Source organism: Hyperolius riggenbachi, chromosome 3 (assembly GCF_040937935.1).
Source record: "Hyperolius riggenbachi isolate aHypRig1 chromosome 3, aHypRig1.pri, whole genome shotgun sequence".
Classification (NCBI taxonomy): domain Eukaryota; kingdom Metazoa; phylum Chordata; class Amphibia; order Anura; family Hyperoliidae; genus Hyperolius; species Hyperolius riggenbachi.
Window position 1 is genome coordinate 275,940,719 of NC_090648.1, and position 22,030 is coordinate 275,962,748.

Below are 22,030 nucleotides of genomic sequence, written 5' to 3' on the forward strand. Positions count from 1 at the left end.
CGGCTCTCATAGGCAGAAGCCTATGACAACCGATCACCATAATTGGCTGGCAGTGGGGAGGGAGGGAAGGGGTTTAACCTCCTTGGCGGTAACCCCGTGTGTGACACGGGGTAAGCCGCCAGAGGGTGCCGCTCAGGCCCTGCTGGGCCGATTTACATAATTTTTTTTCTGCTGGACGCAGCTAGCACTTTGCTAGCTGCGCCAGCACCCCAATCGCCACTGCCGCGCGCCCGATCGCTGCTATCCGGTGCGGCGCACGGCCCCCCCAATCAGTGCCAGGCAGCGCCGAGGGGTAGATCGGATCTCCCAATGACGTCGGTGACATCATCCCGCCCCGTCGCCATGGCGACGGGGGAAGCCCTCCAGGAAATCCCGTTCTTTGAACGGGATTTCCTGATCGGTGATCGCCGAAGGCGATCGAAGCGGGCGGGGGATGCCGCTGAGCAGCGGCTATCATGTAGCGAGCCCTCGGCTCGCTACATGATTAAAAAAAAAAAAATTAAAAAAAACTGCTGCGCTTCCCCCTGGCGGTATTTTTCATACCGCCAAGGGGGTTAAAGAGTTTTTTTTTGTTTTTTTTTTTAAACACGAACAATATTTGTTATGTACAAAATAAACATGGGGGGGAGCGATCAGACCCTACCAATAGAGCTCTGTTGGTGGGGAGGGGGGAATCACTTGTGTGCTGTGTTGTGCGACCCTGCAGCTTGGCCTTAAAGCTGCAGTGGCCAATTTTACTAAAAATGGCCTGGTCACTAAGAGGGTTTAGCCCTGCAGTCCTCAAGAGGTTAAATTTGAGGCAAAAGCTTTAGGATTAGCTAGATTTAGCTAGATTGGGACAAATCAATTGCAGAAGGGGTGTCTGCTTCAATGCACTGCCAGTGTTGCATATCAGACTACAAAGTATCTTTCTTAGAAAGCAAAAACAGTATCAAAAGCTGTGAGCTTTCTCTCTCACACAGAGTTACACACTGGGTTAACCTCCTTGGCAGTTTAATTTTTTTATTTTTGCCAAGGAGGCTGCATTCTACTTTTTTTGTAATTTTTTTTTTCTGTTTCATGTAGCTACCTGAGTGGTAGCTACATGAAACACCACTAGAGGGTGCATATGTCCCTCTAGTCCGATCGCCGCCGGCAACAACAGCAAACAGGATATTGCGTATAAAACGCGATCTGTTTGGCTTCTGCTGTTGCCATGGTGATGACCGGAATGACATCAGACGACGTCCTGACGTCAGGCTCACCCGATCCAGCCCTTTGCACTGCCCGGGAGTGATTGGTCTGGGCTGCGCAGGGCTCTGGCGGGGCCCCTCTTCCGCCGCTGCGTGCGGCCGATCAAGCTGTATGCATGGCTAGCAAACAGAATTTAAATCTCATCACCAGGGGCTGAGATATCCTCCAAGGCGGCTTACCCCGAGCTCAGCTCGGGAATACCGCTAAGGAGGTTAACTGTTTAAGTGTGAGGGGAATTTTCCCTCTCCTCATGGCTCAGTCTGCCGTCAGTAAAGTTTGAAAGTATTTTGATAACAGTAAACGAAGAGGTTGCCAGTGAAATGTATGCATCAGTACTTAGCAGCACTTCCCAAAAAATTCCTATCTCAATTGAAAAAAAATATGTAGATTGATAGTGTTCCTACCAGTTTTGCCTTTTGCTAATCCACATCACTACTAATAGCATGAGGCAATACCTGGGTCCTACAGACATTGAAAATGGCATCTTCCACCACAGTCTCAAGGGCATGAAGTAGAAACCAGGTAATAGGCAGTTACTCTAGGAGAACTGATGAAGCTGTTGAAACCCATGAGAAGGACCAGTATTTTTTTTTTGGGGGGGGGGGGGGGGAGGGGTGGAGGAACAGGGTGATCACTACTGGAGTCCTATAAAATCCCTAACATGCCACTGATGTGAATATTTATCACCAATCAAAGACTGAAGGTCGCCTAAGGTTCTAACATCCTTCTGTGGGCTCAGTGCTCACAGCCTGCCACCAATGAGATCAACTGGCATTTGCAATAGAATACTACAATTGGCAAAGCTCACCACTGGCACCCTGTCCTTTTGATATATGAAAGTAGGTTCTGGGCAGGCAGTACATGAAGGATCAGATACCACTGGCTAGCCCCCACAAGCTCACCTGACCTAAATCTAATGGAAAACCTCTAGAACATCATTTATACATTAGATTCCACCAGGTTGCAGTTCAGACTTTCCAGATGTTCAACAAAGCCCTGGTCCAGATCTGGGAGGAGATGCACCTAGGACACCATCCATTTTTCCATGAAAAGCATACCCACATGAGGAGGAACAGACAGTAATCCGAAAGTTCAGGATCTCTAAATATTGTGTGTGTTTGAAGGGTGATAATGCCAACTTTTTTTTTTAGACTTAGGCCTCAATTCACTAAACTTATCTTCTGTCTTTAATAACTCTTCTAGAGTTGTTACCATGGTGATAAGGCATGTAGTATTCAGGAAACATTTTACCTCAGGCAAGCCTAAAGTTAACTCTTCTGTCTTTAAATTAACTCTCCAATCCTTAAAATAACTCCAGAGTTAAAGACAAGCTGTTAATTAGCTGCATGTGAAAATAACTACAGAGGAGGTAAATTAACTACAGGAGAGGTAACTTAAGGAATGAAGAGGTAAGATAACTCTCTAACGTGTGGAGGTAAGTTTTCTCTTGCTTTATTATCTCTAGCATGATTTTAGTGAATTGAGGCCATAGTCTGTACTGACGTTCAATGCCCCTGTGCAGAATTGCCCACTGATCTATCTAGGAGGAACAAAACAAGCTCTTTGAAAACTGAAATTTCACAAGATATTTCTATGATCTGCTGAAGCGGATATTAGAACGGCAATGTGTGGTATCACAAGCTTAATGCTAAACACACATGAAAAAAATGTCCCATCTGATTGACAGGAATCATACAATTATTTCCAAAATTGCAAAATCAATCTTGAACGGGAGTGGATTGGACAAGTTATCATTGGAAAATCAATCCTGTTCTCAATCAGAAGCAGTTTGGACCTGTACCCACAAAAAACTCCTTTCCATCAGATTACCAATGAATAGAACAGGAAATCGAATCATGTGTACCCAGCATAAAGCATACATATATTTGGGCAGCTGCACTATGCAATGACATTAACCAGTCATCAAGTGACACATGCTACAGGAAGCTTTAACTTCACAAATAAGGCAGATCCCGGAAGTGGCCATGGCGTATACATGAAGAAGACCATCATGGCTGGGGTACGCAACAGCAGAATCACACAGCAGTTGGAAAGCCATAAGGGCTCTTTCACACCAGAGCTGCCGTCTGGCATTTTGACAAAGTCAATAGTTTGTGTTAAGCAAGGTCAAATGAAAGCCCATGGGCTTTCATTTTACCTTTCACATCTAACGCTGCTGTATGACGCAGCCAGGGGCTTTTAATCGTCCAGCGCTTTCCCGTCGGCTGAATTAGAACTACTGCCTCTAATCAGCATTGCACCACAACATCCCAACATCACGCCGCAGATAACGTTTGCAGAAAATCGGCTCCTGCAAGCATTATGTGAAAGAGCTCCAAGTCAAAAAAAGAGCCCTCCAGCAGCCAAAGAAACAGGAAACAGCCCGTAGGACAAAACTATGTTTTTAAACTGATCGAGGCTATTGTGAGTGCAATAAACGTTTATATATGTTATGCATAATACAGTATTATGCTATGGCACTTTTTTATTTTTGAGGTATTAGTGTAAGTATCTGGAGGCAGAGTGAGCAAAGCATTTTGGATATTACTAGTGAATAACGCTACCCACTAACAGACAATTGGTCGAGAAGGTGGGGGAATGACCTGGGAAAAGCCTCAACGCATGACTAAGGCCTTTTTTCCCATGGACTATTGATAGGCAGTGAAAAACCTCTCAAACTCTTACAACTGCTTGCTGTTGCATGGTAACTGCTCACTGCAGCCTGGCAGCTGCTTGCTGAGCACACACTTCAACAGTCCGTAGACAAAGAGGCCTAAGACCCTAGTAGAGCTCTTAGCGTAGGGCAAGTCATTTTCCAATTTGGGCAATGTGGAGGAATTTCTGTTCTTTGGAAGTTGAAGCTGAGGACTAGTGAAAGAGGCTGTGTTGCACCATACTGAACATTAGGACATTTACACAAAGATTTTTTTTTTAAAATAATTTGTGACAATCTAGTGACATTATATATGCACACTGTGTAAAGCGCTGTGGACGAGGTCAGTGCTATAATTAATATAATTATGCATTAATTAAAACAAATCTTGTTAAATACAAGGCAACTGTGATCCAATGACTCCATATTGACCCTAGCATACTAAATAACTACGACCATGTTTTATGTTTTGACCTCCATTGCATCCCCCCCCCCAAAACAGGCTCTTAGGGGAAGAGAGGGACAAAGACTATTTACTTCCTTGCATTCACTTTTAAAGGCTACATGACCCAAGGCAAAGCTATCCAAGGTCAGCACGGAAGTATGTTCATGTTGGATCCACACACCTCTGCGCTGTCTGTTCCTCTCCTCGTTTCACTCCTTGAAAAACGTGACTATTGGCTCAAACAGGAAGAGGTAGACTTGCTGCAATGTTCCCTCCTATCAACCTCCCATTCCCTCCTCATCTCTGCCCCACAATGCCTAATATACACAATGAGATTTTCTGGCACATTCAGTGTTCTCCTCAGAATTTTTTCCAGCCGGGTGCCGTGCGAGGGGGGAATGCAGGGCCGGCGCAACTATGCTTAAAGAATAAAAGGAGGATGAGGCGGCATGCGGATGTACCTGCTAAGTACACAGAATGCAAATTTCTGACAGATTTACTGTCAGATCGATTATTCCCAACATGTCTGATCTGATTTTCTGTTCACTTCTATAGGAAATCAGATCGGACATGTTGGGAATAATCAATCTGACAGTAATTCTGTCAGAAAATTGCATTGTGTGTACCTAGCATTAGGGAGTGATTGTTTCCGATTAAGGTGCCCAGAACCCCATTTAAGCAGACCTGAACTCAGAACTTCCTCTCTGCTCTAAACAATACGCAACAGCATAATTTAGCAAGCAACCTTTAAATAAAAGCATTTCTTTGTTACAGCTGATACAAATCCTAAAACAAATCTGCAGTTTCTACTTTCTTGGAAGTAGACATTTATTGCTTTTCACATGAGCCTATCTGAAATGACAGTCATGTGACACAGGAAAAGCTCAAATTACAGACTAAACTCTCTAAATACAGGGTGCATTTCTCTCCATTTTCCTTCTGTCCTGTGCAAGAGTTCAGCTCCACTAAGTCCCTGCAATGTGATTGTGAAGGGGAGGGGAAGCACAGCACTACAGACAGATACAAGCTGGGGCCAGCGGGAGACACATAGCAGGAGACGAATGCACAGGACCCAGCCTTGAAGACAACTCTGCCCCCAAACTAAAAGTAAATAAACATGCAGAGCTCTGAAGGGGCATCACTTCTCCTGCTTTCAGTGTCTCCCCCCAGCTGGATTAGACCAGCCACTGCCGTTTACATACTCTGGTTTGGTTACCTGCAGTCTGGGGGAGGAAGGAGTGAATAAATTAGCAGCTCCACGGCTGTCCCGGACTGCTGGACCCACGTGGCTCTCATCTCACTCCTGCGGGCTGCTGCTACTAATGCCCAGGGATGCGAGTGTGTGATTGCTTGGCTGCTTCTCTCTTCTCATCGACAGGAGAGAGGCGCCGCCATAACAAAGATCCTACTTCTCGTGGAGGTCGGGAGGGAGAATCGGAGCAGCAGTCCCACCCCTTACAACCCACCCAGCCAATCCCTGCCTCACCAGAAAGCGTGAGGTAACAGGTAGAGGAGCGCTCCTGCAGGGCACAGCCTCAGCTTTCACTATTGTGTGTGTGAGAGCTGGCGCCGATTTAAAGCAGGCAGTGGAGCGCTCCTATATGCAGTTTAAAAAGCTTTACAGCAGTGGATTTTATAAGCTAGGCGGGCACATGACAACAGGCTGGCGGGGTTTCAAATCAGCCAGGCGGCCCGCCCACTTAATTAGCCCTGGGGAGAACACTGACATTTCTTGCCAGATCGATTTCCAGCATGACTAATTCACCTTCTATAGAAGGGAACCGAAAATTGAGTGGAAAAATCAATCGGAAATCAGATCGGACATGCTAGAAAAAAAATAGATCTGGCAAGAAATCTGCCAGAAAATCTCATTATGTGTATTAGGCATTAGAGGAGTGAATGGGATGGGAAAGAGGAGGGAATGGTGAAGTGATAGGAGGGAACATTGCTGCAAGCTTGCCTCTTCCTGTCTGAGCCAACAGTCACATTTTTCAAGGAGTGATTACATGGACCAAGGGAAACCAAGAGCAGAACAGACAACGCACAGAGGGATGTGGATCCAGCGTGAACATATCTCGGTGTTTGCCTTAGATAGCTTTGCCTCAGGACAGGTGTTCTTTAATGTGGTCTTACATTATGGAGGTGGTTGAAAGTTTAAGCACTTCCTGACCGCCGTATTGACAATTAGCGGCCGGGAAGTAGACCCCGCAAGGACCGCCGTATTGACAAATGGCGGTGGTCCTTGTAGGGGCATGGGCGGAGCGATCGCGTCATCCGTGACGCGATCCTCCGCCGGCGCCTGTCTTCGCTCACCCGCCGCAACATCCCGCCGGCCATACGGAAGCGCCGGCGGGATGTTAACCCGACGATCGCCGCATACAAAGTGTATAATACACGTTGTAATGTTTACAAAGTGTATTATACAGGCTGCCTCCTGCCATGGTGGTCCCAGTGTCCGAGGGACCACCAGGGCAGGCTGCAGCCACCCTATGTCGCACCCAAGCACACTGATTTCTCCCCCCCCCCTGCCCCAGATCGCCCACAGCACCCCTCAGACCCCCCCCCCTGCTTGCACCCAATCACCCCCCTAATCACCCATCAATCACTCCCTGTCACTATCTGTCAACGCTATTTTTTTTACCCCCCCCCCCCCCACCCCTCAGAATCTCCCCAGACCCCCCCCCCCCCCTGTGTACTGTATGCATCTATCCCCCCTGATCACCTGTCAATCACCCCCTGTCACTGCCACCCATCAATCAGCCCCTAACCTGCCCCTTGCTGGCAATCTGATCACCCACCCACACCAATAGATCGCCCGCAGATCCGACATCAGATCACCACCCAAGCGCAGTGTTTAGAGGAGAGAATAAATGTAAACACTGCGATTGGGTGGTGATCTGATGTCGGGTGTCTTCTTTCTAAAATGGGGTCATTTGTGGGGTTCCTATACTGTCCTGGCATTTTAGGGGCCCTAAACCGTGAGGAGTAGTCTTGAAATGAAATTTCTCAAAATGACCTGTGAAATCCTAAAGGTACTCATTGGACTTTGGGCCCCTTAGCGCAGTTAGGGTCCAAAAAAGTGCCACCCATGTGGTATCGCCGTACTCAGGAGAAGTAGTACAATGTGTTTTGGGGTGTATTTTTACACATACCCATGCTGAGTGGGAGAAAGATCTCTGTAAATGGACAATTGTGTGTAAAAAAAAATAAAAAATGGTCATTTACAGAGATATTTCTCCCACCCAGCATGGGTATGTGTAAAAATACACCCCAAAACACATTCTACTACTTCTCTTGAGTACGGCAATACCACATGTGTGGCACTTTTTTGCAGCCTAACTGCGCTAAGGGGCCTAAAGTCCAATGAGCACCTTTAGGCTTTACAGGGGTGCTTACAAATTAGCACCCCCCAAAATGCAAGGACAGTAAACACACCCCACAAATGACCCCATTTTGGAAAGTAGACACTTCAAGGTATTCAGAGAGGGGCATGGTGAGTCCGTGGCAGATTTCATTTTTTTTGTCGCAAGTTAGAAGAAATGGAAACTTTTTTTTTTTTGTCACAAAGTGTCATTTTCCGCTTACTTGTGACAAAAATTAATATCTTCTATGAACTCACTATGCCTCTCAGTGAATACTTTGGGATGTCTTCTTTCCAAAATGGGATCATTTTGGGGGGTATTTATACTATCCTGGAATTCTTGCCCCTCATGAAACATGTCAGGTGGTCAGAAAAGTCATAGATGCTTGAAAATGGGAAAATTCACTTTTTGCACCATAGTTTGTAAACGCTATAACTTTTACCCAAACCAATAAATATACACTGAATGGGTTTTTTTTTTATCAAAAACATGTTTGTCCACATTTTTCGCGCTGCATGTATACAGAAATTTTACTTTATTTGAAAAATGTCAGCACAGAAAGTTAAAAAAAAATCATTTTTTTTGCCAAAATTCATGTCTTTTTTGATGAATATAATAAGTAAAAATCGCAGGAGCAATCAAATAGCACCAAAAGAAAGCTTTATTAGTGACAAGAAAAGGAGCCAAAATTCATTTAGGTGGTAGGTTGTATGAGCGAGCAATAAACCGTGAAATCTGCAGTGGTCTGAATGGAAAAAAAGTGGCCGGTCCTTAACCTCCCCGGCGTTCTATTGAGATCGCCAGGGAGGCTGCGGTAGGGTTTTTTTTTTAATTAAAAAAAAACTATTTCATGCAGCCAACTGAAAGTTGGCTGCATGAAAGCCCACTAGAGGGCGCTCCGGAGGCGTTCTTCCGATCGCCTACGGCGCCCAGAATAAACAAGGAAGGCCGCAATGAGCGGCCTTCCTTGTTTTGCTTAGATCGTCGCCATAGCGACGAGCGGAGTGACGTCATGGACGTCAGCCGACGTCCTGACGTCAGCCGCCTCCGATCCAGCCCTTAGCGCTGGCCGGAACTTTTTGTTCTGGCTACGCTGGGCTCAGGCGGCTGGGGGGACCCTCTTTCGCCGCTGCTCGCGGCGGATCGCCGCAGAGCGGCGGCGATCAGGCAGCACACGCGGCTGGCAAAGTGCCGGCTGCGTGTGCTGCTTTTTATTTGAAGAAAATCGGCCCAGCAGGGCCTGAGCGGCAGCCTCCGGCGGTGATGGACGAGCTGAGCTCGTCCATACCGCTCAGGAGGTTAAGGGGGGGTAAAGCCCATGGTCCTCAAGTGGTTAACCTATAGGCTAAGGGTCAGAAGTAGGGACACAATCACAAAAGCGAATGGTTTGAGAAAATGTTAGTAAATAAAGCATCTCTGCTGCCTTTTTATAAAAGACAACTGTAGCAAGAGGGCTATGGGGGCTGCCATATCTCCCGGCCACAGATCGGTAGCCCAGGTATCAATGAATCGGGCCATGGTGCCCGATCACTGATTCCTCTCCCCCGCAGAAAAAGTGACAGCTACTCTCGGAAGCCTAGCTTTTTCTGCCTCCTACGTCCCCCTAAGCGTACATGTTACGCTTAGAGTGACGTCATGTAAACAAACCTAAGGTTGCCATCTTGTGGCCAAAAAGTAAAACTACATCTACATTAAAAAAAATAAACATTTACATTAAAAAAAATTACTATTTACATCACACCCTCCCAAAAATACCCAAATACAATGTTTAATAAATAAATAAAAAAAAACATTACAATTAAGAAAAAACACAAATTTTTACTTAACCATTTAAGGACCGCAGTGATTGAGATCTACGCCCTGTATTGGTGGGCTCCTGGCTGGCAGGGCGTAGATCTCAATCGCTGTCCGCAGCATGCATCCGCCGTTTCCGCTGCTCAACGATTCTCGCCGCATCTCACAGGCTCTGCCTGTCTCTATGACGGCAGAGTCATGTGAGCGGGTCAGGAGCCGATTTCATTGGCTCCTGGCCCTGTCTTTCAATGTAAGCCGTTCCCATTGGCTTACATTGAAAAACAGGGTCAGGAGCCAATGAAAGCGGCTCCTGACCGGCTCACATGACTCTGCCATCATAGAGACGGCAGAGTCTATGTCCTGGGGTCTCGGCGAGCGGCGATGACGTCGGTTGCGGCGGGTATGTGCGGCGATTCGTCGGGATTTCGTCTGGATTGGACGAGCGGTCTCTGGTCTTTAAGTGCCCAGAGACTGCTGGTCCTTAAATGGTTAAGGGTCTAAACTTTTTAAATATCTATGTAAATATGAAATATTTCTATTTTTTTTATTATAAGCTTGTAAATAGTGGTGGATGCAAAACTGAAAAAATGCACTTTTATTTCCAAATAAAATATTGTCGCCATACATTGTGATAGGGACATAATTTAAACTGTGTAATAACCGGGGCAAATACAATACGTGGGTTTTAATTATGGAGGCATGTATTTTGAAACTATAATGGCCGAAAGCTGAGAAAATGATTTTTTTTATTTTTTCTTATTCTTACTGCTAAAATGCATTTACAGTAAGGTAGCTTTTAGCAAAATGTACCCCCCAAAGAAAGCCTAATTGGTGGTGGAAAAACAAGATGTAGATCAGTTCATTGTGATAAGTAGTGATAAAGTTATAGGCTAATGAATGGGAGGTGAACATTGCTCGCATGCATAAAGTGAAAACGACTGAAGGCTGAAGTGGTTAAGCAGTTGCTTAAGACAACTTCAATGGCTTTTTTAAAAGGTCTAAAGAATCTACTATTGCAATAGTAAACAGTTATAATTTAAATGTACTAAAATATGTTTCTGTAGCCATATGTAATACATTCAATTGCAATTTTATTTCAAATCAAAATTAGTGCTCAATTTGTATTAAATAACAAAGGTACCAGAAATCTAGCATACATCAGATATAACAAACTCATTTTCCTATTAGTCCGTGATTTCCATGTTAAATCTTCTGTGAAAATATACAAATCTCCCTGTAAAAGTGAACTTACTAAAAACACAAGTAATCAAAATTTACATTACAGTCACCACTGAAAGAAATCCAAGTGCCTGGATTGTGTTAAGGCACGACAAGACTGGATTTTGAGGTAAGGTTGTATAGTTTGTTTTATCTCAGCATGATGTGCAATCTTTCTGTGCAAACACAAAAGTAAGTCTTAACCAATAAAGTGTCAGATCTGTAGTGACATTTTACTTAGGCACAAATTACACCCACAACATTGAAACACAAAAAGCTGGACGTAATCCAACAATTCTGACGCTTCCCATGAACCCAGTTTACACTTGTTTTCAAAATGAAAGGAAAAAAAATTATAGTGGAAAAAAAAAAAAATAGTGTGTTTCGTCTTCAGTTACACTTATAAAGACATTCTGAAGGGTGTAGCGTCTATTTTTGCTAAAACCAGAGCATTACCTTGGAAACCGTGTCCCACTGCAAATAGGCCAACCATGGAAGCATTCTCCTTTTATAAAGGAAAAGAACAGTACAAATCCATAATTTCAGCATGTTTCATTCAGGAACATAATTATGGCTGCATTGCACTAAAGTGATTAATAAATTATACATTTGCTAAGCGCTTGTAGCAAACAATGATTTCATACATACAGCCTTCCACATGATGCATCATTCTTAATTATAAGAGAAGGTAACGGACCTCATATGCAGGTTTATATAGGAAAACTAGCGAAACAAAGCAACTTTACAAGAACATAATAACTCATGACTCATTCGGAGTGGTAATTTACTCCATACAAGTAACTCAGCACTGTATATTTATACACAGTGTTACATAGTGCTCAATGGGGTGCTAACATAAATAATACCATAAACATCAAATCTGCAAAATGTGCTTCTTGTACATTGCAAATATATTAACATAGATAATGGTCAATAAATGCTTTGTATAGTCAAAGCAACCAGCTTTCCTGTGGAATAAAGTACAATAGGGGAAAGATCCTATGCAGTTTATCATGCTTTACAAATATATTGTATATACAAAGGTTGAAAACATGGATATACAAGCAAGTCATTAGTACGCAGAAATTCGAGATGAAGCATGAGCTTCCTGGACCTCTTTAACCATTAATATACGTGTTAACATTTGCTCCATCACCTCTTCGTTTACAGGTTGTCCAGAGTACCAGATGGGGCTGTTTGGTGCCACCACTGACTCAGGGACCAAATAGAAGGCATCTGTGGGTCCCCGGGCCCCCTGAGGGCTAAAAGGAAAAAGAAAAAAAAAGTGACTACTACTAATTTACAATAAAAAAAAAAAAAAAGGGTACATGAAACACCAAGTACATACTGTCATACTGAAGAACATGGGCAGAGAAGTAATGCGGAGTTGTCAACTAGCTGTATGGCAGATCACATTGAGTACTTAAAGTGTACCCGACACAAACCTTGGGTATGAAAAGACATACTTGCCTTAGAGAAGGGAAGCCTCTGGATCCTCCTACAAAGGCTTCCCACACCATCCTCTGGGCCTGTTGCCCAGCGCGGACCCCCAAAGATTACCGACAAGGACATGTTGGTATGGACATCGGAGCGGCTCTTCTGTCCTCTGCGTAGGCGTGGCCATACCGCGCCTGCTGGAGTACAGCCACACCAACGCAGTAAGATGGAGCTTACGTGGCTCCGTGCTCCTGCACAGACACAGCCGTGCTTATGCCAAAAGAGCGAGACCCTGTTCTGGAGGGTCCAGAGCAGTGGCTGAGGACAGCGTATCTCTCCTAACCAGTTTTTGCCTCAGGTTCTTTTTAAAGGGAACCTAAACTGAGAAGGATATGGATTTTTCCTTTTAAAATAATATCAGTTGTCTGACTCTCCTGCTGATCCTGTGTCTATAATACTTTTCGCCACAGCCCCTCAACAAGCATACAGATCAGGTGCTCTGACTGAAGTCAGACTGGATTAGCTGCATGCTTGTTTCAGGTTTGTGATTCTGCCACTACAGCCAAAAAGATCAGCAGAGTAGTCAGGCAACTGGTATTGCTTAAAAGGAAACATCCATATCCCGCTCAGTTAAGGTTCCCTTTAACCCAAGCCACACACAGGCTGATCCAGCAATCAATCGCCAATTGAAAAATGAACAGATAGCACTGCATCACTTTCTCCCACTTAATCCCCCAACTCAGCAGATACCTGATAAAGAATCCATTAAACTACAGTATTTCCACAGTTAATTGGCTTGACCAGCTTTTTTGGTGTAGATTTGTAGCAAAGAGGATGAATTCATGCACACAACTTTGCAGTGTTCAATTAATTTTAAAGGGCAACTGAAGTGAGAAGAATATGGAGGTTGACGTTTCCTTTTAAGCAGTACCAGTTGCTTGGCAGCCCTGCTGGTCTATGTGGCTACAGTAGTGTCTGATTATACCAGAAACAAGCATGCAGCTAATCTTGTCAGATCTGACAATGTCAGAAACACCTGATCTGCTGCATGCTTGTTCAGGGGCTGTGGCTAAAAGTATTTAAGGCAGAGGATCAGCAGGATAGCCAGGCAAACGGTATTGCTTAAAATGAAATAAATATGGCAGCCTCCTTATCCCTCTCACTTCAGTTGTCCTTTAAACACAAACAAGGCATTTTATTTTAATCCCTTCAACAATTTTTTAAAGAGGAACAAGATTAAAAATATATAAGGGCGAAAGAGCAGTAACTCACCCACTCACTTGTAAATGATTAGAGCTTGGGGAGGGGTTGAGGTGACACAGGTCGGGGTGGGAACAGCTTTGGAAGACTTAGGAAAAAAAACATGATGCTTTTGCCGATTGAGGGGGAGGAGTCTCAGAACTTTAATCATTTACAGGCAAGCGGTACAAGTTCTTGCCGCTGACAGCATTAACAGAGCTTACATTACAGGCTCTCCGTTTTGTAATCTTGGTAGCCCAAGACCATTACATAAAATTCCCCCAAAAATCCATAATTCCAGGGCACAATGGGAGAAAATAGAAAGGGGTGTGCATACTTTTGCAAGCCACTGTAATACTTTAAAATCTATCAGAAAGGTGATTAAAGCCCTCAGATTAATAATGCTTATTGAAGGCGACAGCTACATAGAGAATGGAATCTACAGTGCATATTGCTTTGTGACAAATGTATACCCAAATATGTATAACCAAAAGCTTACCACTTAAAACGGTAGAAATCATACAGTTTGATAGGACACTGCAGAGGGTTGTCTGGATTTTCAAGCTGTTCCACATATGTTTCTTCAGTAACTAAATACAAAAATGATCAAATTATTAGCTTTTTACAAACTAAGATTTTATCTGATGCAAAGCTCATACTGTACTGATAGGAAAGTATAACAGATTTAGTCCTTGCCAAAAATATAGTTGCTGTTCTGATCACCCCCTAAAGTGGCTGGATAGTGTAATGGTTAAGGGCTCTGCCTCTGACACAGGAGACCTGAGTTCAAATCTCGGCTCTGCCTGTTCAGTAAGCCAGCACCTATTTCAGTAAGGAGTTTCTTGGGCAAGTCTCCTTAACACTGCTACTGTCTACTGAGTGCGCTCTAGTGGCTGCCTCACAAGCGCTTTGAGTCCGACAGGAGAAAGGCGCTATACAAATACTGCCTTTATTATTATTATTATTATTATTATAAATTGCAAATAACACACACTGGAGTTGATTTCAGGCCAAAATTAACCTATTTATGGGCAAGTTTGGAAAAAGCAGTATCATTTTGAAGGCAGCTTTTAAATGTGAAATCGATTATCTTAGGATTTCCTTAAACTTCACTTATTTATATTTTCCTAAGATCCTTCCATCGGAGGTGCACATATACCATCAAGAGTATGTTAGCCTAGTACAACCTCTAAATTATCACACACTATAAAGAATCTTCTCAAAAAATTAGCATATTGTGATTAAGTTCATTATTTTCTGTAATGTACTGATAAACATTAGACTTTCATATATTTTGGATTCATTACACACAACTGAAGTAGTTCAAAGCCTTTTATTGTTATAATATTGATGATTTTGGCATACAGCTCATGAGAACCCAAAATTCCTATCTCAAAAAATTAGCATATCACGAAAAGGTTCTCTAAACGAGCTATTAACCTAATCATCTGAATCAACTAATTAACTCTAGACACCTGCAAAAGATTCCTGAGGCTTTTAAAACTCCCAGCCGGGTTCATTACTCAAAACCGCAATCATGGGTAAGACTGCCGATTTGACTGCTGTCCAGATGGCAATCAATGACACCCTCAAGCAAGAGGGTAAGACACAGAAAGAAATGTCTGAACGAATAGGCTGTTCCCAGAGTGCTGTATCAAGGCACCTCAGTGGGAAGTCTGTGGGAAGGAAAAAGTGTGGCAGAAAACGCTGCACAACGAGAAGAGGTGACCGGACCTTGAGGAAGATTGTGGAGAAGGACCGATTCCAGACCTTGGGGGACCTGCGGAAGCAGTGGACTGAGTCTGAAGTAGAAACATCCAGAGCCACCGTGTACAGGTGTGTGCAGGAAATGGGCTACAGGTGCCACATTCCCCAGGTCAAGCCACTTTTGAACCAGAAACAGCGGCAGTAGCGCCTGACCTGGGCTACAGAGAAGCAGCACTGGACTGTTGCTCAGTGGTCCAAAGTACTTTTTTCGAATGAAAGCAACATTTGCACGTCATTTGGAAATCAAGGTGCCAGAGTCTGGAGGAAGACTGGGGAGAGGGAAATGCCAAAATGCCTGAAGTTGTGTCAAGTACAGGTCAGGCGCTGCTGCCGCTGTTTCTGGTTCAAAAGTGGCTTTACCTGGGGAATGCGGCACCTGTAGCCCATTTCCTGTACATGCCTGTCAGGGCCGGCCCGCTCATGAGGCGGGGTGAAACTTTTGCCTCAGGCGGCAAAATTCCAGGGGCGGCACCCGCCCGCCCGTGGGTGCGGGGAGCCGGCCGCCGAGCTGGAGGGGTAGCTGGCAGGACGGGGGTATTGGGCCTAGCGGCGGGGAGGGGGGTCGGAACCCCCCCCTCCCTCGCCTGGGTCCCCCGTGCTCCGCTCCCCTCCAGCCTTAAATACAAGCAGCCGCTATGTGTAAGAGGCACGGGCGGGGAGGACTCACCTCTTCCTCGTTCCAAGCGTGCGCTCCACTGACGTCACTTCCTGCAACGCTGCAGGAAGTGACGTCAGTGGAGCGCACGCTGGGAAGAGGTGAGTGTCCTCCCCGCCCGTTCCTCTTACACATAGCGGCTGCTTGTATTTAAGGCTGGAGGGTAGCGCAGTTCAGGGGACCCAGGCGAGGGAGGGGGGGGGGTCCTGCCAGCTACGGCGGCCCCTCAGGGCGCGCCCCCCACCGGGGGGGGGGTGGCGTCGGAAATTTTTTTTTTTTGCCTCAGGTGGCAAATAGTCTAGGGCCGGCCCTGATGCCTGTACACTGTGGCTCTGGATGTTTCTACTCCAGACTCAGTCCAATGCTCCCACAGGTCCCCCAAGGGCTGGAATCGGTCCATCTCTACAATCTTCCTCAGGGTCCGGTCACCTCTTCTCGTTGTGCAGCGTTTTCTGCCACACCTTTTCCTTCCCACAGACTTCCCACTGAGGTGCCTTGATACAGCACTCTGGGAACAGCCTATTCGTTCAGAAATTTCTTTCTGTGTCTTACCTTCTTGCTTGAGGGTGTCAATGATGGCCTTCTGGACAGCAGTCAGGTCAGCAGTCTTACCCACGATTGCGGTTTTGAGTAATGAACCCGGCTGGGAGTTTTTAAAAGCCTCAGGAATCTTTTGCAGGTGTTTAGAGTTAATTAGTTGATTCAGATGATTAGGTTAATAGCTCGTTTAAAGAACCTTTTCGTGATATGCTAATTTTTTGAGATAGGAATTTTGGGTTCTCATGAGCTGTATGCCAAAATCATCAATATTAAAACAATAAAAGGCTTTGAACTACTTCAATTATGTGTAATGAATCTAAAATATATGAAAGTCTAAAGTTTATCAGTACATTACAGAAAATAATGAACTTTATCACCATATGCTAATTTTTTGAGAAGATCCTGTATACTTCATGCACAAAACTACACAGAGAAGGCACCATACCTTTTAAACCGCTTTGAACTTGGCCATAGAGCCGCAAAAAACGTATTGTACAGTTCTTATCTTTTCCTATTCCTGGATTTTTCCTAGTCTGCTTTGTAATCTTGGAGAAAGCCAACTGTGAATGTTGTTCCACAGTCTTCAAAATGAAATACCTAAGACACAAAATAATGTTAGTTGCGGGACAGCAGAAACAAGATCTCAACAAACCCAACATTTCAGGATGTATAAGGCGTCCCCCACATTTTACACTACTTTTACCTCCTTGCCCTTTGTTGTAGTAGTAAAATATAGGTAACCGCATACTCCCTCTGTTTTTCACATTCACCTGACAGACTAAAATTTACCAAACACTTGTATTTATGCCTCCATACCTAAATATTCAGCCCACGACACTTGAACTGGCTGTTAAGTTGGATCCATTTCCAGGGCAGAGGTTTAAAATAAAAATGTATACTGTAGTGATTTTTATTACTAAAATTAGTGTTAAATATATTTTTTGTTTAGAGCTCCAGCTGATGATTTGTGGGGCAGGATTTTAAAATCCTGTACAAGAATATCCTCTTCTATCAGTGTAGTAAAGTTAACGTAAAAAAAAAAAACAAACACTCAATAGAGAACAGGTAGAAGTGATACCGTAAGCCACTAAATTGAGAGTCTTGAAATACTAGAGACTGGTTTTCTGTAGCAGTAAAGACAAATAACATTTATATTGCGCTTTTCTCCTGGCAGACTCAAAGCGCCAGAGCTGCAGCCACTAGGACGTGCTCTATAGGCTGGCTTACTGAACAGGCAGAGCTGATATTCGAACCCTGGTCTCCTGTGTTAGAGGCAGAGCCCTTAACCATTACACCTTCCAGCCATACTATCAGTGGATACAAGAGTTGCAGGTTATTTTTCTTCCAGTTGTGATTTAAATAGGGGGGAAGAGAGGGGAAAAAAAAAAAGTCATTGTGGTGATAAATGTGCCCCACCGTGAGGTGAACGTTTATGCTGCCTTTTATCAATGAACTAGGATGATTGGAGTTTCTCATTTTTGATAGTAACTATAGTGTGGGTGTTCAAATTCTGGTTGCCCTTATATTCAAATATGGCACCCAATTATAGCTGTTCAAATTCTGACCTTCCCCACTCAAAAAAACAAGTGATTCAAGGGCATGAAGTCTGCATAATTGCATTGAAGAAGACTGCTGACTTAAGAGGTTAATACCAAAGGTGCCATGCATGCTAGTCACCAGATTTCCTACGTATGTTATGGAGAATAGAGGCAACAAAAGGATAAAAAGCTTTCAAAAAACCTTGTAGTTTGAGAATATAGAATATATAGTGAATACTGTATAGTGAAAACTTACATGCATACCCAGAAACTACAGTGAATTTCCTGCCAGGGATTCCAAGTGGTCAGTACACAGTAGTCTGTTAATGGAACAATGGGCATCCCCGGTGGCACATTTAAAATGTGTTTAACCACTTAAGGACCAGAGCCTTTTTTTCCATTCAGACCACTGCAGCTTTAACGGTTTACTGCTCGGTCACACAACCTACCACCTAAATGAATTTTACCTCCTTTTCTTGTCACTAATACAACTTTCTTTTGGTGCTATTTGATTGCTGCTGCGAGTTTTACTTTTTATTATATTCATCAAAAAAGACATCAATTTTGTCAAAAAATGACTTTTTAAAATTTCTGTGCTGACATTTTTCAAATAAAGTAAAATTTCCTATACATTTGAGCGCGAAAGTTATTCTGCTACATGTCTTTGATAAAAAAAAAAAAAAAAACATTCAGTGTATATTTATTGGTTTGGGTAAAAGTTATAGCGTTTACAAACTATGGTGCAAAAAGTGAATTTTCCCATTTTGAAGCATCTCCGACTTTTCTGAGCACCTGTCATGTTTCATGAGGTGCTAAAATTCCAGGATAGTATAAATACCCCCCAAATGACCCCATTTTGGAAAGAAGACATCCCAAAGTATTCACTGAGAGGCATGGTGAGTTCATAGAAGATTTTATTTTTTGTCACAAGTTAGCGGAAAATGACACTTTGTGACAAAAAAAAAAAAAGGGAAAAAAAAGTTTCCATTTCTTCTAACTTGCGACAAAAAAAATGAAATCTGCCACGGACTCACTATGCTCCTCTCTGAATACCTTGAAGCGTCTACTTTCCAAAATGGGGTCATTTGTGGGGTGTTTACTGTCCTGGCATTTTGGGGGGTGCTAAATTGTAAGCACCTCTGTAAAGCCTAAAGGTGCTCATTGGACTTAGGGCCCCTTAGCGCAGTTAGGCTGCAAAAAAGTGCCACACATGTGGTATTGCCGTACTAAGGAGAAGTAGTATAATGTGTTTTGGGGTGTATTTTTACACATACCCATGCTGGGTGGGAGAAATATCTCTGTAAATGACAATTTTTTTATTTATTTTTTTTACACACAATTGTCCATTTACAGAGATTTTTCTCTCACTCAGCATGGGTATGTGTAAAAATACACCCCAAAACACATTATACTACTTCTCCTGAGTACGGCGATACCACATGTGTGGCACTTTTTTGCACCCTAACTGCGCTAAGGGGCCCAAAGTCCAATGAGTACCTTTAGGATTTCACAGGTCATTTTGCGACATTTGGTTTCAAGACTACTCCTCACAGTTTAGGGCCCCTAAAATGCCAGGGCAGTATAGGAACTCCACAAATGACCCCATTTTAGAAAGAAGACACCCCAAGGTATTCCGTTAGGAGTATGGTGAGTTCATAGAAGATTTTATTTTTTGTCACAAGTAAGCGGAAATTGATTTTAATTGGTTTTTTTCACAAAGTGTCATTTTCCGCTAACTTGTGACAAAAAATAAAATCTTCTATGAACTCACCATACACCTAACGGAATATCTTGGGGTGTCTTCTTTCTAAAATGGGGTCATTTGTGGAGTTCCTATCCTGCCCCGGCATTTTAGGGGCCCTAAACTGTGAGGAGTAGTCTTGAAACCAAATGTCGCAAAATGACCTGTGAAATCCTAAAGGTACTCATTGGACTTTTGACCCCTTAGCGCAGTTAGGGTGCAAAAAAGTGCCACACATGTGATATCGCCGTACTCAGGAGAAGTAGTATAATGTGTTTTGGGGTGTATTTTTACACATACCCATGCTGAGTGGGAGAAATATCTCTGTAAATGGACAATTGTGTGTAAAAAAAAAAATTAAAAAAAAAAATTGTCATTTACAGAGATATTTCTCCCACCCAGCATGGGTATGTGTAAAAATACACCCCAAAACACATTATACTACTTCTCCTGAGTACGGCAATACCACACGTGTGGCACGTTTTTGCAACCTAGGTGCGCTAAGGGGCCTAACGTCCTATTCACAGGTCATTTTGAGGTATTTGGATTCTAGACTACTCCTTACGGTTTAGGGCCCCTAAAATGCCAGGGCAGTATAGGAACCCCACAAGTGACCCCATTTTAGAAAGAAGACACCCCAAGGTATTCCGTTAGGTGTATGGTGAGTTCATAGAACTTGTTTTTTGTCACAAGTTAGTGAAAAATGACACTTTGTGGAAAAACAAAAATCAATTTCCGCTAACTTTTGACAAAAAATAAAATCTTCTATAATCGCTTCATACACCTAACAGAATACCTTGGGGTGTCTTTTTTTCTAAAAAGGGGTCACTTGTGGAGTTCCTATACTGCCCTGGCATTTTACGGGCCCAAAACCGTGAGTAGTCTGGAAACCAAATGTCTCAAAATGACTGTTCAGGGGTATAACCATCTGCAAATTTTGATGGCAGGTGGTCTATGAGGTGGTGAATTTTGTGGAACCGGTCATAAGCAGGGTGGCCTCTTACATGACAGGTTGTATAGGGCCTGATCTGATGGATAGGAGTGCTAGGGGGGTGACAGGAGGTGATTGATGGGTGTCTTGGGGTGGTTAGAGGGGAAAATAGATGCAATCAATGCACTGGGGAGGTGATCGGAAGGGGGTCTGAGGGGGATCTGAGGGTTTGGCCGAGTGATCAGGAGCCCACACGGGGCAAATTAGGGCCTGATTTGATGGGTAGGTGTGTTAGGGGGTGACAGGAGGTGATTGATGGGTGTCACAAGGTGTGATTAGTGGGGGGAATAAATGCAAGCAATGCACTGGCGAGGTGATCAGGGCTGGGGTCTGAGGGCGTTCTGAGGGTGTGGGCGGGTGATTGGGTGCCCTAGGGGCAGATAGGGGTCTAATCTGATGGGTAGCAGTGACAGGGGGTGATTGATGGGTAATTAGTGGGTGTTTAGGGTAGAGAACAGATGTAAACACTGCACTTGGGAGGTGATCTGACGTCGGATTTGCGGGCGATCTATTGGTGTAGGTGGGTGATCAGATTGCCCGCAAGGGGCAGGTTAGGGGCTGATTGATGGGTGGCAGTGACAGGGGGTGATTGATGGGTGGCAGTGACAGGGGGTGATTGACAGGTGATCAGTGGGTTATTACAGGGAAGAACGGATGTAAATAATGCACTGGCTAATTGATAAGGGGGGGTCTGAGGGCAATCTGAGCGTGTGGGCGGGTGGTTGGGTGCCCGCAAGGGGCAGATTAGGGTCTAATCTGATGGGTAACAGTGACAGGTGGTGATAGGGGGTGATTGATGGGTAATTAGTGGGTGTTTAGAGGAGAGAACAGATGTAAACCCTGCACTTGGGAGGTGATCTGATGTCAGATCTGCGGGCGATCTATTGGTGTGGGTGGGTGATCAGATTGCCTGAAAGGGGCAGGTTAGGGGCTGATTGATGGGTGGCAGTGACAGGGGGTGATTGATGGGTGATTGACAGGTGATCAAGGGGGATAGATGCATACAGTACACAGGGGGGGGGGGGGTGTCTGGGGAGAATCTGAGGGGTGGGGGTGATCAGGAGTACCCAGGGGGCAGTTTGGGGACCAAAAAAAAAAACAATATAGCGTTGACAGATAGTGACAGGGAGTGATTGATGGGTGATTAGGTGGGTGATTGTGTGCAAACAGTGGTCTGTGGGGTGGGCAGGGGGGGCAGATCAGTGTGTTTGGGTGCAGACTAGGGTGGCTGCAGCCTGCCCTGGTGGTCCCTCGGACACTGGGACCACCAGGGCAGGAGGCAGCCTGTATAATACACTTTGTAAACATTACAAAGCGTATTATACGCTTCCTATCCGGTGATCGTCGGGTTAACAACCCGCCGGCGCTTCCGATTGGCCGGCGGGTTGATGTCGCGGGTGGGCGGAGCCTATTGCCA

The 22,030-nt window shown here is 44.3% G+C and overlaps 1 pseudogene; it reads right to left on the bottom strand.

Moving 5' to 3' along the window:
* Window positions 1-10,558: 10,558 nt before the first annotated feature.
* LOC137562300 (transcriptional regulator QRICH1-like) overlaps window positions 10,559-22,030 on the bottom strand; it is a 43,333-nt pseudogene continuing 31,861 nt past the window's right edge.